The sequence below is a fragment of the Pongo pygmaeus genome, chromosome 15, assembly GCF_028885625.2.
Source record: "Pongo pygmaeus isolate AG05252 chromosome 15, NHGRI_mPonPyg2-v2.0_pri, whole genome shotgun sequence".
NCBI lineage: Eukaryota > Metazoa > Chordata > Mammalia > Primates > Hominidae > Pongo > Pongo pygmaeus.
The window spans coordinates 17,085,290-17,100,795 of NC_072388.2; the positions used below are offsets into that span (position 1 = coordinate 17,085,290).

General features: G+C 49.4%; 1 protein-coding gene across 1 annotated transcript in view; it reads left to right on the forward strand.

The window, feature by feature from the left end:
- The first annotated feature begins 5,630 nt into the window (after window positions 1-5,630).
- Window positions 5,631-15,506, forward strand: part of LOC129012638 (neuroblastoma breakpoint family member 3-like) — a 56,014-nt gene continuing 46,138 nt past the window's right edge. The window contains exons 1-6 of the mRNA XM_063651330.1: window positions 5,631-6,607; window positions 7,042-7,964; window positions 8,053-8,529; window positions 9,288-9,364; window positions 9,739-9,925; window positions 11,977-12,248. The gene's annotated coding sequence lies outside the window, so the exon portion shown is untranslated. The remainder of the gene's footprint in view (window positions 6,608-7,041; window positions 7,965-8,052; window positions 8,530-9,287; window positions 9,365-9,738; window positions 9,926-11,976; window positions 12,249-15,506) is intronic.

The window sequence follows — 15,506 nt, forward strand, 5'->3', positions numbered from 1 at the left end:
AGCACTTGGGGAGGCTGAGGCGGGTGGATCACCTGAGGGTCAGGAGTTCAAGATCAACCTGGCCAGCATGGTGAAACCCTGTCTCTACTAAAAATACAAAGATTAGCTGGGTGTGGTGACATACATCTACAATTCCAGCTTCTCGGGAGGCTGAGGCAGAAGAATCACTTGAACTGGGGAGGCGGAGGTTGCAGTGAGCCGAGACCACACCACTGCACTCCAGCCTGAGCGACAGAGCGAGACTCCATCTGAAATAACACACACACAAAAAAAAAATTTTTAAGTAGCCTTTAAAATTTTTATATTTTACTTTTGATTAAGTCACATGTTCACAAGGTTCACATTTCAAAAGGGTACACAGTAAAACGGCTCCCTCTCACCTCAGACCCCAGATATTCCCCTTCCCTCCTTGGAGGTTATCAGCTTCTTTTTCTTTTTATATATACAATCTTTTTCTTTCTTTCTTTTTTTCTTTTTTCTGTTGGCCACCAAGTTACCATGAGAAGCATTGTCAGTTTTCTTTTTCCTCTTTTTTTTTTTTTTTTTTTTTTTTTGAGATAGAGTCTCGCTCTGTCTCCCAGGCTGGAATGCAGTGGCACGATCTTGGCTCACTGCAACCTCAGCCTCCCGGGTTCAAGCGATTCTCCCACCTCTGCCTCCCAAGTAGCTGGGATTACAGGCGTGAGCCACCACACCTAGCTAATTTTTGTAATTTTAGTAGAGGCGGGATTTTGCCATATTTGCCAGGCTGGTCTTGAACTCCTGACTTTAGGTGATCCTCCAGCCTCGGCCTCCCAAAGTGCTTGGATTACAGGCATGAGCCACCGTGCCTGGCCTACCAGTTTCTTAAGTGACTTTCCAGGGTTATTTTGTATAAGCAAATAAAGCAGATCACACACACACACACTTTTTTGTATATACGCCTGGTAAAATTTCATCTTCACAGTTCTTGAAGATGCTTTCTTCATCTACTAGTTATAACTGGGGGGTGGCTGTGGATCAGGCCAGGAAGAACTTCTCCACTGGCTTTTCTTGGTCACAGTTTTCCACTTAAAGGATGTACCATCATGTACTTAATAGCAGTCCGTTTTGATAGACATTTAGGTTGTCACCAGGATTTCTTACACGAGCAATGCTGCAGTGAACCTCCTTGTCCACGAGCCATCTCCTCTGTGCTGGGGTATATCTTTGGATATGTTCTTAGAGGAGGAGCTGGTGGGGAAGGTCCTATGCATGCATAGTTTTCGGAGCTCTTTCTCAGTGCCGTCCATCGTGGTTGTACTCACCCTCCCACCAGCTGTGTAAGGGAAGGCCTGTTACCCCAGAGCCCCTCCCTGTGTATTATGTGACCCCTTTTTCCCCCAATCTGAGAGTGGACAAATGGCATCCCAGTGTAGGGTTTTTTTTGTTGTTGCTGTTGTTTATTCCTCTTTTGTTTTTGAGATGGAGTCTCACTATGTTTCCCATGCTGGCCTCAAATTCCTGGGCTCAAACAATCCTGCCTCAGCTTCCTGCATAGCTGGGACTGCAGGTGCATGCCACCGCACCCAGCCCAGTGTAGTTTTATTTTTATTTTATTTATTGATTTTTTTGTGACGCAGTCTTGCTGTGTCACCCAGACTGGAGTGCAGTGGCATGATCTCAGCTTACTGCATCCTCCACCTCCTAGGTTCAAGCAAGTCTCCTAGGAGCCTCAGCCTCCCAAGTAGCTGGGACTACAGGAGTGCATCACCACGCCTGGCTAATTTTTGTATTTTTAGTAGAGATGGGGTTTCATCATGTTGGCCAGACTGGTCTTGAACTCCTGACCTCAGGTGATCTGCCCGCCTCGGCCTCCCAAAGTGCTGGGATTATAGGTGTGAGCTGCCACACCCGGCCCCAGCGTAGTTTTAATTTGTAGTTGGGAGCGAGCCCCATCCCATCCCCATCCTGTGCTCTCTTCCCAAGGGACCTGCAGCAGCTGGGAGGGGAGCTGTCCAGGAGGTCGGCCTGGGACTGAGCATGGGCCTGCGGCTGGCAGAGAGCAGGGTCCAGGCAGCCCTGGAGAAGCAAGCCCTGCTGCAGGCCCAGCTGGAGGAGCAGCTGCAGGACAAGGTGCTCTGCGAGAAGGACCTGGCCCAGCAGCAGATGCAAAGCAACCTGGACAAGCCTGACCTCAGTGCCAGGTGGTTACCTGGTGGATGCCGCACGAGGCAGGCATCCCTGCAGAAGGTAAAACTGGAGAATTGGGGAGAAGGAAGCATCTGTTCACTAGGAGCAGGGCCTTCCTCTGTGAGCTCAGCCAGTCTTCCCAGGCACCCCACTGAGGTTCCGAAGGCATTTGCCCCGTGTATATCATAAACAGTTTAGCCTCCAATGACAGAACTTGTGGCCAGGTGCAGTCAGGAGCTCAAGACCAGCCTGCCCAACAGAGGAAACCCTGTCTCTACTAAAAATAAAAAATTAGCTGGGCGTGGTGGTGTGTGCCTGTAATCCCAGCTACAAGGGAGGCTGAGACAGGAGAATCGCTTGAACCCAGGATGTGCAGGTTGCAGTGAGCCAAGATCACATCAGTGTATTCCAGCCTGGATGACAGAGCAAAACTCCGTCTCAAAAGAAAACAACAAAGAAAGAACTTGTGCCCCTTACTCCTGCCACCTGGACAAGTCCTCAACTGCTTTCCCATGAGATAAAGCTGGTGGGAACCTCATTCCCATTTGACAGATGAGAAGTGTGGCTCTGGAGAGGAGTCGAGACTTCTCTAAGGTCACACAGCCAGGGAGGTGGATGTTAGGGTACCTGCCTCTGGTTGGGAGAAGCATGGTGGACACGGAACTAGTGGATTTGACAGGTGGGGGTGGCCCCCTATTCACCTCTGTTGCTCCCGAACTCCAGAGTGACAGAGCTGGCCCTGGCAGTGGAGCGTCTTCACAAGCAGAATCTGGAGAAGGATCAGGTCAACAAGGACGTTGACGAAAAGTTTGAGGCCCTGGTGAGCTGCAGCTGCCCCTGAGATGTGGCAGGGTGGGATGGGATACCGGCGAGATCCATGGTAGCAGGCTTAGGGCTGGGCTGCCTGGGCCACCACCAGCATCCCACTCACACTCAGGTTCAGCCCTCACAGGTATGCAGGCTTTGTGGTAAGCACACTCACCTCCTCCATCCCATTTCTTCCTCCCAGCAGCCCTGTAGCATAATCCTCATGACACAGATGGGGAAACTGAAGCCCAAGAGGGGAAATGCTTGTCCAGTCTCAGAGCCAGTAAGCAGGACTTGAACTCCCATCTGTCCTCTCCAGGTCCAGATGCTGCCTCTGAAAACCCAGCTGCCCACCCGTACACAGCTTGATTTGGTCACCCCTCTGTGAGGCCTGGCCTGGGTTCTAGGTCCGGCCCTCCTCCAATTGACTTTGTGACCTGTGGCAGGACACAACTCTTCTCTGGGCCTGGTCTGTTCAGTGAGGGCCTCGGGCCTGCTATGGGGTCTACCAAGTGGCTGGCCTATGGACATGGCTTCAGAGGCCACCTGGTCAGTGGTGGGCCAGGGAGGGAGGGAAAGGGGAGGTTTCAGATAAGACAGAACCCCGACCACCCTTTGTCTCCCTCCCCGCACTCCAGGAATCCCTGTGGCTACAGGAACAGGCGGCCCTGGAGACAGAGGATGGAGAGGGGCTACAGTAGAGCCTAAGGGACCTGGCACAGGTGTGAGCCCAGAGAGGTGGGAAGACAGGGCCCTGCCAGGCAGTCCCAGGCTCCCCTGCCACGTCTTTCGGTGGCCTGGGACTGAACTGCAAATGGGTGGGGGCCTGGGACCCAGGCTGTAGCTGCTCAGCACCCCTGCTAGCTCACCCGGCCTCTGCCCTGGGGAGCCCCCAGTCTCAGAGGGGAGGCACGGCCCTTTCGGAGCCCACCTGTGAGCAACACCAAATGACGTCTTCGCAATAAATGGGAGGCCTCAGTGGCGAGCTGAGGACTGAGCTAGTGGAGGAGGTGAAATCAGGAAGGCTTCTTGTAAGTGGGAGCATTTGGGATGAGGCGGCCCCCAGCCTGGCCTGGGCGTCTTTGCCAGCTAACCCCGTGGTTCCTAACTGTGGCCTCCTTCTGCCTCCCTCCCCTACCCTCAGGCGGTCCTGTCTGACGCTGAGAGCGGCAGCCTGAGTCCAACAGCGTCAGGTGGCAGCCCATGGGGGCTCTCGGGCCAGAGGACCCCATTCCCACCACGGCACTCCTCGCAGGGCCGAGGCAGTTCGCCCAGCCAAGGCCCCTCCCCGGCCTGCTCAGACTCCTGCACTCTCCCTCTGATCCCATCCACTCCGCCCTGCACAAGCGCCAGCTGCAGGTCTATTTAGGAAGGGGCTTGAGGGTTCTGGGCACAGCCAGAGGCCGGGAGGGAGGGGCTCGCGCCCTCCAGGTGGGGGCGGGGGAGAGGGCGGGTCCCGGTAAGGAGTCTGAGCGCTCTGGGGTGCAGCCAGAGCCCTGAAAAATAGTGTCTGAGGGTGTCAGGATCCCCAAGGAGGTGGCCGAGAGCTCTGCGGTGAAGCCGAGCCCAGAAGTGGGGGTGCTTGGGCAGCTGGGGTTGGGTGCTTCGGCAGCTGGTGGAGGGAGGAGGCTGCGGCAGTGTTCGGGTCCTGGTAGAGAGGGAGACAGGTCCCTGGTCATACTGAGCCAGGACCCTGGGAAAAGGTCTAGCAAGGGGAATCAGAGCCTAGGATGAGAGTTTGGGAACGAGGGGCAGAGCCAGGGTAGGGAGGAGTCTGAGAGTGGAACCAGGATGCAAGGGGGAGGAGCCTGGGAGCTCTGGGGGTGGGGTCAGAACCCAGGAGGGGAGTGTGCCTGGGGGTTGGTTTGGCATCCGGGGGGCTTTGATGGGAGTTGTCCGGGACCCCAGGGAGATGAGGGTTCAGAGGGTGGTGAGGGCATAAAGGAGGGCAGCGGAAAGCTGGCTCTCAGGCCTAGGCCCCTATCCTGCCACAGGCGAGGTCCAGGCCCTGGACCCCGCCGAGCGTAGGCTAGTGTGTATCCCTGGAACCAGAAGAGACTAGGTGGGCTCTGGAGGCCTCCCAGGACCTCCCTAGACTCTGTGATCCCCGCGCCCCAGGACATGCGTGGGCGCTATGAGGCAAGCCAGGACCTGCTGGGCACCCTGCGGAGGCAGCTTAGCGACAGCGAGAGTGATCGGGGGTCCTAGAGGAACAGCTGCAGCGCCTGCGGGACAAGACCGGGGGCGCCATGCAGGCCCACGAAGAAGCTCAGCGCAAGGTGCAGCGGCTGCGGAGCACCAAAGAGCTCCTGAGCAGGTGCTCGGGAGGTCTGAGCTGGGGGGTGCTGAAGAATAAGTCAGCGTCTGGGTATAACACCAGTCGAGCGTTACGGGTGTGCCTCTGCACTAATATGGTCTCCACTAGCTGCATGTGCCTATTAGCATTTATCTATTTATCTATTTATTTATTTGTTTGTTTGTTTATTTATTTATTGTTGAGATGAAGTCTCTTGTCGCCCAGGCTGCAGTGCAGTGATGGAATCTCGGCTAACTACAAGCTCCGCCTCCTGGGTTCACGCCATTCTCCTGCCTCAGCCTCCCAAGTAGCTGAGACTACAGGCGCCCGCCAGGCCAATTTTTTTTGTATTTTTAGTAGAGACAGTGTTTCACCATCTTGGCCAGGCTGATCTTGAACTCCTGACCTCATGATCCACCCACCTCCATCTCCCAAAGTGCTGGGATTACTGGCATGAGCCACCGCGCCCGGCCAACACATTTTTTAGTATTCAGTTTTGTTTCGTTTTGTTTTGCTTTGTTTTGAGTGATGCTCTTGCTCTGTTTCCCAGGCTGGAGCACAATTGGTCCATCACAGCTCACTGTAGCCTGGAACTCCCAGACTCAAGCGGTCCTCCCACCTCTACCTCCCAACTGCTCCTAGTTGGGGGCCAGGGCCTGGGCCTGGCCTGGGGAAGGATATGGGAACCAAAGCCTGAGAGTTAGGTTTCCACTCCCTTCCTTTGTGCCCTCACCACCCTCTGAGCCCTCACCTCCCTGGGTTCCTGGGCAACTCTGATCTCAGTCCTGAGGATACTAGACAAGCCCCCAACATTTCTAAATTTTTTGTAGAGTTGGGGGTCTCACTATGTTGCGCATGCTGGTCTTGAACTCCTACCTTCAAACACTCCTCCCACCTCAGCCTCCCAAATTGCTGGGATTACAGGCATAAGCCACTGTGCCTGACTCTATTAAAATTTAATTAAAAATTTGAAAAAGTGAAAATTCAGTCTGGGTGTGGTGGCTCATGCCTATAATCCCAGCACTTTGGGAAGCCATGGTGGGTGCACCACTTGAGGTCAGGAGTTCGAGACCAGCCTGGCCAACATGGTGAAACCCTGTTTCTACTAAAAATACAAAAATTAGCCAGGCATGATGGCGGGCACCTGTAATCCCAGCTATTTGGGAGGCTCAGGCAGGACAATAGCTTGAATTTGGGAGGTGGAGGTTGCAGTAAGCCAAGAACATGCCGTTGCACTCCATCCTGGGCGACAAGAGCGAGACTCTATCTCAAAAAACAAAAAAAAAAGCGGAAACATACATAAATATCCCTGGAAGGATTCACAGGAACAGCATCCCACAGATTGCCTACAAGGTGAGACTGGGAGACAGGAATGGAAGAGATGCCTATTTTAACTTTACAATTTTCTGTACTATTTGAATTTTTTTTTTTTTTTTTAATAGAGACGGGGCTCTCTCTTTTTTGTCCAGGCTGGTCTCGAACTCCAGGGCTCACGCCTGGCCCTATTTGAATTTTGAACCATGTAAATATTCATGTTGAACCATGTAAATTTTTTTCTTTTCAGAAAAATATAAAATCTGTCTGGGCATGCGGGACACTGCGGGCCCCCGACGGGGTGTGTCTCCTGCCTCTTTAACCTGGCAGGGGCGGTTCAAGTGGCCGGGGAAATCAGCGTTTTGGAGGGTCGAGGGCTGGTGCTTTGAAAGAGAGGCGGAGGGGAGAGAGGGATTCCCTGTCCCAGCTGCACTAGGTGCATCCCCTCGGTTACTGCTTTTCTCCGCCCGCAGGGCCCCTAACCTGCTGGAACCCGTTGTGCAGTAGAGGCGGTCGGGTCCCTTCAAGGCCCCGCCGCGCCTGCGCCTTGGGTTCTCCTGACGCCGCCGATCCGCACCCTGAGGAGCCAGTGGGCTGCAGGCACAGGCACAGGCACAGGCACAGGCGAGGGGTTGGGTGGCGGTTGAGACTGCGGCGGTACTGGGATGGGTAGGTGAGGATCCCGAGACTGCGTGAGCTTGTGTGCGCGGTAATTTGGGGAACGCCGGACGGGCACCCTGCGGCGCCAGGAGCCGGGCCGAAGCACGACGGAGAGGCGGCGCGGCTGTCGGCCACCATCTGAATGGGAAGTTACGGCGAAGTCCACCCAGCCTTTCTGAGGTGAGGGCGCCGCGCCAGGCTGGGCGGGCGGTGAATCCGGGACCCGCGGGCGCACACCTGGGTCCAGGCGCGGGCGTCGCAAGTTTTGTTGCGCCAGCGGTGGTGGTCGCGAGGTGGGGCGTGCACCGCCGGGGCCTAAGTTCCCTGCGCTGAATTCTTCGCCTGCCGCTGCCGCCTGCAGCCCAGCTCTCGTGGGCGCTGGGAGGAAACTCGCTGGGGAGTGTTCTGTGGCATCCCAGGGGTTGGAGGGACGGAGCAGCATCGGGGGCACGTCCTCCTATATCCTGTAGAGGACACTGACCCTGCATCCCACCCTCGAGGCCGGAAATTGATCGGTTGCCTCTGCGGGCCTGAGAGGTGAGAGCGCTCGCGCCCCTGCCTTGCAAAGTTGGGGTCTTTACTGGCCTCCGGGCTTCTGCTCCTGGCGGTGTCTCCAGGCTGGTGATGGGCAAGCCAGGTGTGCCAGGTCCAGGATGCACATGAGGAGCGTTTGTAGCCATCACTGAATCACCTCTTGACTAGTGGGGCAAGCCTCAAATGAACCGCAGGATTTCGGGTAGGTTGGATTGTGGGGTTGCTGTTTGCACTGCGAGGAGTTGCTGTGATTTCCCTGTGTCAGTCTGTCTGTCTTTCTGGCTTCTTAGATCATCATCTCATTTGGCATCCTTTCACTGAAGAGTTAACCAAGACATTTGGCCTGGTTTCCTTGCTTTCCTCCTATCTTTTGCTGCTAGAGCTGCTTTCGAAAAGAAGTCTTTTCTGGCAGTGGTATCTTTTCTTTGGGTTACAGTGTTGTTCATCCTTTCTTTGCCAAAGTAATGAATCCCAGTGCTTCAGGAAGTTAAAGAAAAGATCTGCTGGTAGTGTTTAATCTGTTCTGAGCTGATATGCGTTAGTAGCTTTCTTTTTGTTTTTAAATTTTATTAGTAAAATTTCACTAGTGAACCAGAAGCTATTTTTTTCTATTCTGAAATGCTAGCTTTAAGATTTCTGAGAACTTTGCGTCAGAGAAATCTTCGAAAAGTTACTGAAGTATACAGAAGAAGTTCACAATTTTAAATGTGCAGGTGGCCCGGGCGCAGTAGATGACACCTGTAATCCCAGCACTTTGGGACGCCAAGGTGGGTAGATCACTTGAGCCCAGGATTTCCACACTAGCCTCGGCAATGTGGCAAACCTTTTCTCTACTAAAAATACAAAAGTTAGCGGTGTGTGCCTGTAGTCCCAGCTACCCAGTAGGCTGAGGTGGGAGGATCACCAGAGCCCGGGAGGTTGAGATTGCAGTGAGCCGTGATCATGGCAGTGCACTCCGACCTGGATGGCAGAGTGAGACCCTGTCTCAAAAAAAAAAAAGGGGGGGGGGGTAATGAATTTTGACCAAGTGAACCACCACAGATTGAGAAATAGAACATTACTAGACTGGGGTGTATTTGTAGGAGTGGCATTGTTGGTTTTAGAGGTATGTGAATGATAAAACCTTAGTATTAGATATTGTTGAACATTTTCCCAAAGTGGTTGTACCATTTAGCAGGGATATTCTGGTTACCCCACATCGTTGCTGATGCCTGTCAGTTAAAAATTATTTTGCCATTCTAGTAGGGGTGCAGTAATATATCAGTGTGGTTTCATTGAGATTGACTATCTTATTGCCATTTATATGTCCTCTTTTGTGAGGTGCCTATTAAATCTCTTTATCCAGTTTTCATTGATATGCTTGTTTTCCTGTTGATTTGTAATACTTCGTTCTGGATATGCCTCCTTTCTAGGATTTATATGTATTGCGTTTCCCTTTTTTCAATCTGTAGCTTCCGTTTTCACTCTTTTATGGTGTTTTTTCATGAATGGAGATTCTCTAACTTTTTTTTTCTTTTTGAGACAGGATCTCACTCCATTGCCCAGGCTGGAGTGCAGTGGCACAATCACAGCTCACCGCAACCTTGACCTCACAAGGCTCAGGTGATCCCCCTGCCTCAGCCCCCAAGTAGCTGGGACCTACAGGGGAGTATCACCACACTCAGCTGTTTTCTGTATTTTTAGTAGAGATGGGGTTTTGCCACATTGCATAGGCTGGTCTGGAATTCCTAGGCTCAAGTTGTACACCTGCCTCAGCCTTCCAAAAGGTTGGGATTACAGGCATGAGCCACTGCACCCGGCCTGAGATTCTTAATTTTAATGAAATTATACTTTATCAGTGTTTTCCTTTATGGTTACTGCTTTTCGTGTCATCTTTAAGAAATCAATGCCTAACCTAAGAGTATGAACACATTTTTCTGTGTTAACCTGCTAACAATTTTATGTCTGTTTTCGCATTTTTTTTTTTTTTTTTTCAGACAGGACCTCACTCTATTGCCCAGGCTAGAGTGTGGTGGCAGGATCTCAGCTCATTCAACCTCCATCTCCTGTCTCAAGTGATCCTCCCATCTCAGCCTCCTGAGTAGCTGCGACTATAGGCGTGTGTCACCATGCCTGGCTAATTTTCGTATTTTTTGTAGAGATGGGATTCAACATGTTTCCCAGGTTGGTCTCAAACTCTTGGGCTCAAGTAATCTGCCCGCTTCAGCCTCCCAGAGTGCTGGAATTATAGGTGTGAGCCACCTCACCTGGCTGTGATTCACTTTTTACTACATGGATGTGTCTGCTTGATCCAGCACCATTTATTGAAAAGACCATCCTTTTCCTTCTGCACCATGTGGCCCTTTTTTTCATAAATCAGATGACTGTATGGTCATCTGATTTATGAAATTAGTGTGGGTCTGTTTGTGTTTCTGGACCAACCTGGGTAACATAGAGAGATCCCGTCTCTACAAAAAATAAAAATAATAAATAAATGAATGAAATTTAAAAAATAAGTGCATAGAGCAGTAGGAGTCATAGGTGATAATTTATAAATGATTGTCAGTTTCTTGGCTACATACAGGTGTTGGTAATTCAGATGTGTTGGGCATTCAGGCAAAATGTATTAAGTGAATTATATGGTGTTCAGAATGATCGCTAGATGTTCACTGTGACTTGAATTAGATGTTATTTGAGCCTCACAGAGCTGCAGTTTTGACTGTTTTATTTATTTGTCTTTTTAAAGTTTTTACAATCTTCCTGTCAAGGCAGTAACTCTTTTGTACTTAATTGTTCTTAGGTTTACTTAATTAGCAGGAAAACTTCATGGATCATACCTAAATAAGTGTTAAGCCATTTAAAGGGCTCACATGATGTGATAGAAACAATAGTATTCTACTTAATAGTTTTAGGACTACATCGAATATTTTTTTTTTTCTTGAGACAGTGTCTCGCTCTGTCGCCCAGGCTGGGGTGCTGTGCTATGATCATGGCTCCCTGCAGCCTTGAGCTCTCAGGCTCAAGCAGCCCTCCCACCTCAGCCTCCTTAGTAGCTGGGTCTGCAGGCATGCACCACTATGCCCGGCTAATTTTCTCCTTTTTGTAGACAGGGTTTTCCTGTAGTACCCAGACTGGTTTCAAACTCCTGGGTTGAAATGATCCTCCCACCTTGGCATCCCAAAGTGTTGGGATTACAAGCATGAGCCATCACACCTGGCCATTTTAGTTTTAATAATTTTTATGTTTTTCTAATTTAAAAGATTTACTAAAGTCTCTTACAGCTATTATTTGTGAATATAGTATTCATTGTTGTTAATATGATTATTTTGTATGTGTTCAATCTGATTTTCAATATAAGCTCCTGGCAATTAGAGATTTTGTCTCTTTTATTCACCGCTGTATTCTCAGTACTTGACCTTGCCTGGCATGAAACAGATATTGAATAAATATTTCTTAATGAATGAATGAACATACTAATACCATATTCAAGAATCTCCGAGTATCACAGTTTTCACCATCTAACAAATAAAATAGCTTGTGTAGAGTAGAGTCACAGTCAACCTGCCATGGAAGGAAATGTCAATGAAAAATAAACCTTTGTATATGTAGCTGCTAAGATTTTGGGGCTTTTGTTACTGTAGCATAACCTAGTGAAAGCTCGGTGAGACAGCGTATAGAATATACGTGTACAGATAGACCAGCTAGACCAGTAGATGAGATTCCAAAGATAGTTCAATAAGCATTAACTAACAACACCCACACTCTCTTAATTCCATAACAGAAATAATGGAATTCTTGTTCACTAAGATCTGCCTCCAATATTACTTACTTTGTGAAAACTTCCCTGGCTACTCTAGTATTTAGTCAGGACTCTTATTTTTTTTCTCGCCAGGCTGGAGTACAGTGGTGCCATCATAGCTCACTAACCTCTAACTCAAGGCTCAAGGAATCCTCCTGTCTCAGCCTCCCGAGTAGCTGAGACTACACGTGTGCGTCACCATGCTCAGCTCATTTTTCATTTTTTATTTTCCGAGACGGTGTCTTACTGTGTTGCCCAGGCTGGTCAGGACTGTTGATGACATATGACGGAAACCCAACCACCTCTAGTTCCCCACCACCTTTCAACCTGCTCTTCCCTGGGTCTTCCCAGTCTCTGTAAATGGCAGCTCCATCCTTCAAGTTGCCGAAGCCCCAAATCTCAATGTTAACCTTGATTTCTCTCTTTTATCTCACAGGCAATCTGAAGGCAAATCCTGTTTAGACCCAGGTGAAGGTTCCTGGTGACCCAGGCTCTCACCAGCCGATTGTCCCTTGCCGTCCTCCTGAGGGTGTCTGGAGCTTCAGTGCTGTGTGCTCTTGGCCTCCACGCTGGGGATGCCACTGACTCCCACGGTCCAGGGCTTCCAGTGGACTCTCCGAGGCCCTGATGTAGAAACTTCCCCATTGGGTGCGCCAAGAGCAGCCTCACATGGTGTGGGCTGACATCAAGAGCTGCCAGATCCAACAGGTAAAAATCCCGAGGCATTGCCAGCTCGGTGGGGTCAGAGAGTCTTCTTTCTCTTATGACTGAGATGTGAAGGGAAGATGCCAAGGTCCCTAAACATCGCAGGGCCTTGCCTGGCAGGAAACAGATATTAAATAAATATTTGCTAAATGAATGAACAAATGCCCACAGTGTGTGCCGCCCATGACCTGCAGTGCTGTGGTCATGTGGACGTGATTTTACTTCAGGAGAGGACAGTGTTCTCTCCAGGACTTTTCCTTATTGCTAGATCTGCATCCCTCTCCTCGCTCTTCCCCTCTCACCCCCCATTCTTTGCCCCCATTTCTCTCTGTTTCACCTGCTTTCTGCTCTTCAGCTTTCGTGGCTCACCCCCTCCCTGTCCACCTGCATCCCCCAGGCTAAGGCCCCTACACGGTCCTGGGTGGGGAGATGTGTCTGGTTTTAGGCAGTGCCCTCTGGATGTGTCCAGGTTGGGGAAACATGGCTCAGTTGCCAGTATAATGGGTTAAAAGTGGCCACTTTTGAAGGCCTTTCCCATCTCCCATTCCAGAATCCTGTAGGACTTAGAGTTTGTGGGCCACAGTGGAATTCTTGGTTCCCCAGGACCTTGTGGTGGACGGCGTCTTTCACTGAGCATTCATGGGGTGACTATTAGGTACCAGGCCCTGCTCTTGGCTAGAGGCCCCACAGTGTGTAAATCTCAGGTCACTACCCCATGGAACCCACCACTGCAGGCATTGAGAGGGGGAGAAAGAAAGGGGCATGGCCTGTTTGTGTTCTTCTCATGTGGTCGCCCACATGTCCTGGGAGAGTAGGAGCCAGTGCAAGGAGAGAAGTCCAGTGAGAAAGGCAAATGAATGACATCAGACCCAGGGGCTGAGGCCCCCAGCTGCAGCCGGGTAGCTTCTGGAGTGGACAAGGAGCAACAGGGAAGTTCGTGGCCTGGTGTTCTGGGATCCAGTGTCTCATCTCCTTCTTGTGGGCACCAGAACTTATCCAAAGACAAGACTCAGTGTCTCTGGCAACAGTGGGCCAGAGATAGAATGTGTTTCAGAGGAGGAGGAAGGGGTTGTACCCCATGGAAACAGTATATGGTTTTACAGTAGCGTGTCTTTCTCTAATAACTACTTAGCGTGTTCCTGTTAATGGAAAATATTGGTGGTGTAAGTTTCCCCACTGTTCTCATCTTCATGTACATTTGTTCATTTTCTTCCTTCCTTCCTTCACGACTTCCCTCCAACTCCGTTTCTCTCTCTCTTTATTCTTTCCCTCCCTCCCGCCCGCCCTCCGTTGCTCCCTTCCTTCCTCCTTCCGTCCCTCCCTCCCTTCTTTCCTTTCTTCCTTTCTTCCTTTTATCTGTTTTCTTTCTCTCTCCTGCTCTCTCTTTTTCTTTCCTTTTCATTCTCTCTACTTTTCTGAAGAGATCACACTGTACTGAAACCTACATTATTTACCAAAATCTCTGGATCTGCTTCTGTCTTGCAGGCAGAGAGCTCATCCAGTAGCCCTTAGCTCTTCTCAGCCCCCTCCTATGATTTGTGGGTGCCACTGGGGAAGCTTCTGAGTCTCAGTGGTTTCTAGTCTTCACCAAGTTCTGCCCACCCAGATGGTTTTTACCTGTCCTTACCAGAAACCTGCACTGTCTAGATTGCTGAGACTGCTTCTCCTTAACTGATCTGCTATCTGTATTCTGGGGGCACTCCAGGGTTAGAGGTAAATGGCACAGGCCTTGAAATCTCCAACTGCTCTGACTCCAGGTTGGTGCACTTCAATGCCAAGTACTAACCACACAATAACAGGATGCCCCGAAAACCTTGATATGGGGCTGCTGTATCCTAATTAAAAAAAAGTTAATAGACATTATTTTTAGAACAGTTCTAGGTTTACAGAAAACTTGAGTGGATAGTACAGAGAGTACTCCTAGGCTCCCCTGTCCTCCAGCACACAATTTCTCCTATTAGTATGTTGTACTAGTGTGGTCCATTCATTACAATTGATGAACTACTGTTGATACGTCATTATCAACTAAAGTCCATAGTTTACATTAGAGTTCATTCTTTGAGTTTCACAGATTATGGGTTTTGGCAATTACATATCCCCAATACAGCATCATGCGAAATAGTTTCACTGTTGAAAATTCCCTGTGCTTCACCATTTCGTGCGTCCTCCTCTCCTCCACCCCTGACAACCACTCATCATTTTACTACTTCTATCTTTTTGACTTACCAAGAATGTGCTAGAGTTGGAATCGTACAGTGTGTGGGTTTCCAGACTGGCTTCTTTCTAGCATTATGTACTTTAAGTTCCTCCATGTCTTTTCATAGCTTGATAGCTTGTGTTTTAAAATCAGTGAATCAGATTTCATTGTGTGGCTACAACAGTTTGTTTATTCATTCACTTGGTGAAAGACATCTTGAGTACTTCCAAGTTTTCGCAATTTGGAGTAAAATTGCTGTAAGTACTTATGTGCAGGATTTTGAGTGAACTTAAGGTTTCCAAAGTGACTGTACCCTTTTGATTTCCACTAGCGATGGGAAAGTTCTGGTTGCTCCTCATCTTTGACAGCATTTGGTGTGTTCAACTTTTTGAATTTTAGCCATTCTAAACAGCTCACCTGCCCTTAATGTGAAATGACGTGACAGACATAGAATAACACTTACAGTGATTCTAGTTCAAAATGAGGGAACATGGAAGGGATAAAGAAGTCACTGACCCAAAATAGCTTGGAAATGGAGCTGGGCAAAATCCAGCAGAAGTTTCTTAATTAGGATTGACAGCCTGGGACGGGCCCGCCGTCCTGTGGGTCTTTGCCTCTGGGCTGTCTGCTGTGCATTTCTTGAAACCATTATTATTTATCTTTTTTCTCACACTTTTGCATATGGCTTCTATTGCACTCAAAATGTTTTTGAGATTCATCCATGTTGTTTTGTGTGTCAACAGTTTGTTCCTTTAGCCATTCCATGGAATGAATGTATCACAGTTTATTGATCCATTCTTGTATTGACAGATATTTGAATGTTTCCAGTTTTTCGTATTATGAACAAAACTGCTATGAACATTCTTGTATAAATCATTTTCTGGACATATGTTTTAGTTTCTCTTGGATAAATGCTTAGGAATTACTGAGTCATAGAATAGGTAGTTGCTTGATTCTGTAAGAATATGCCAGATATTTGTTCCCAAAGTGTGTATACTATTGTACGTTCCAACCATTAATGTACGAAGGTGAGAAAGCTTTTGCTCCTTCCAAAGAGGCCTCTC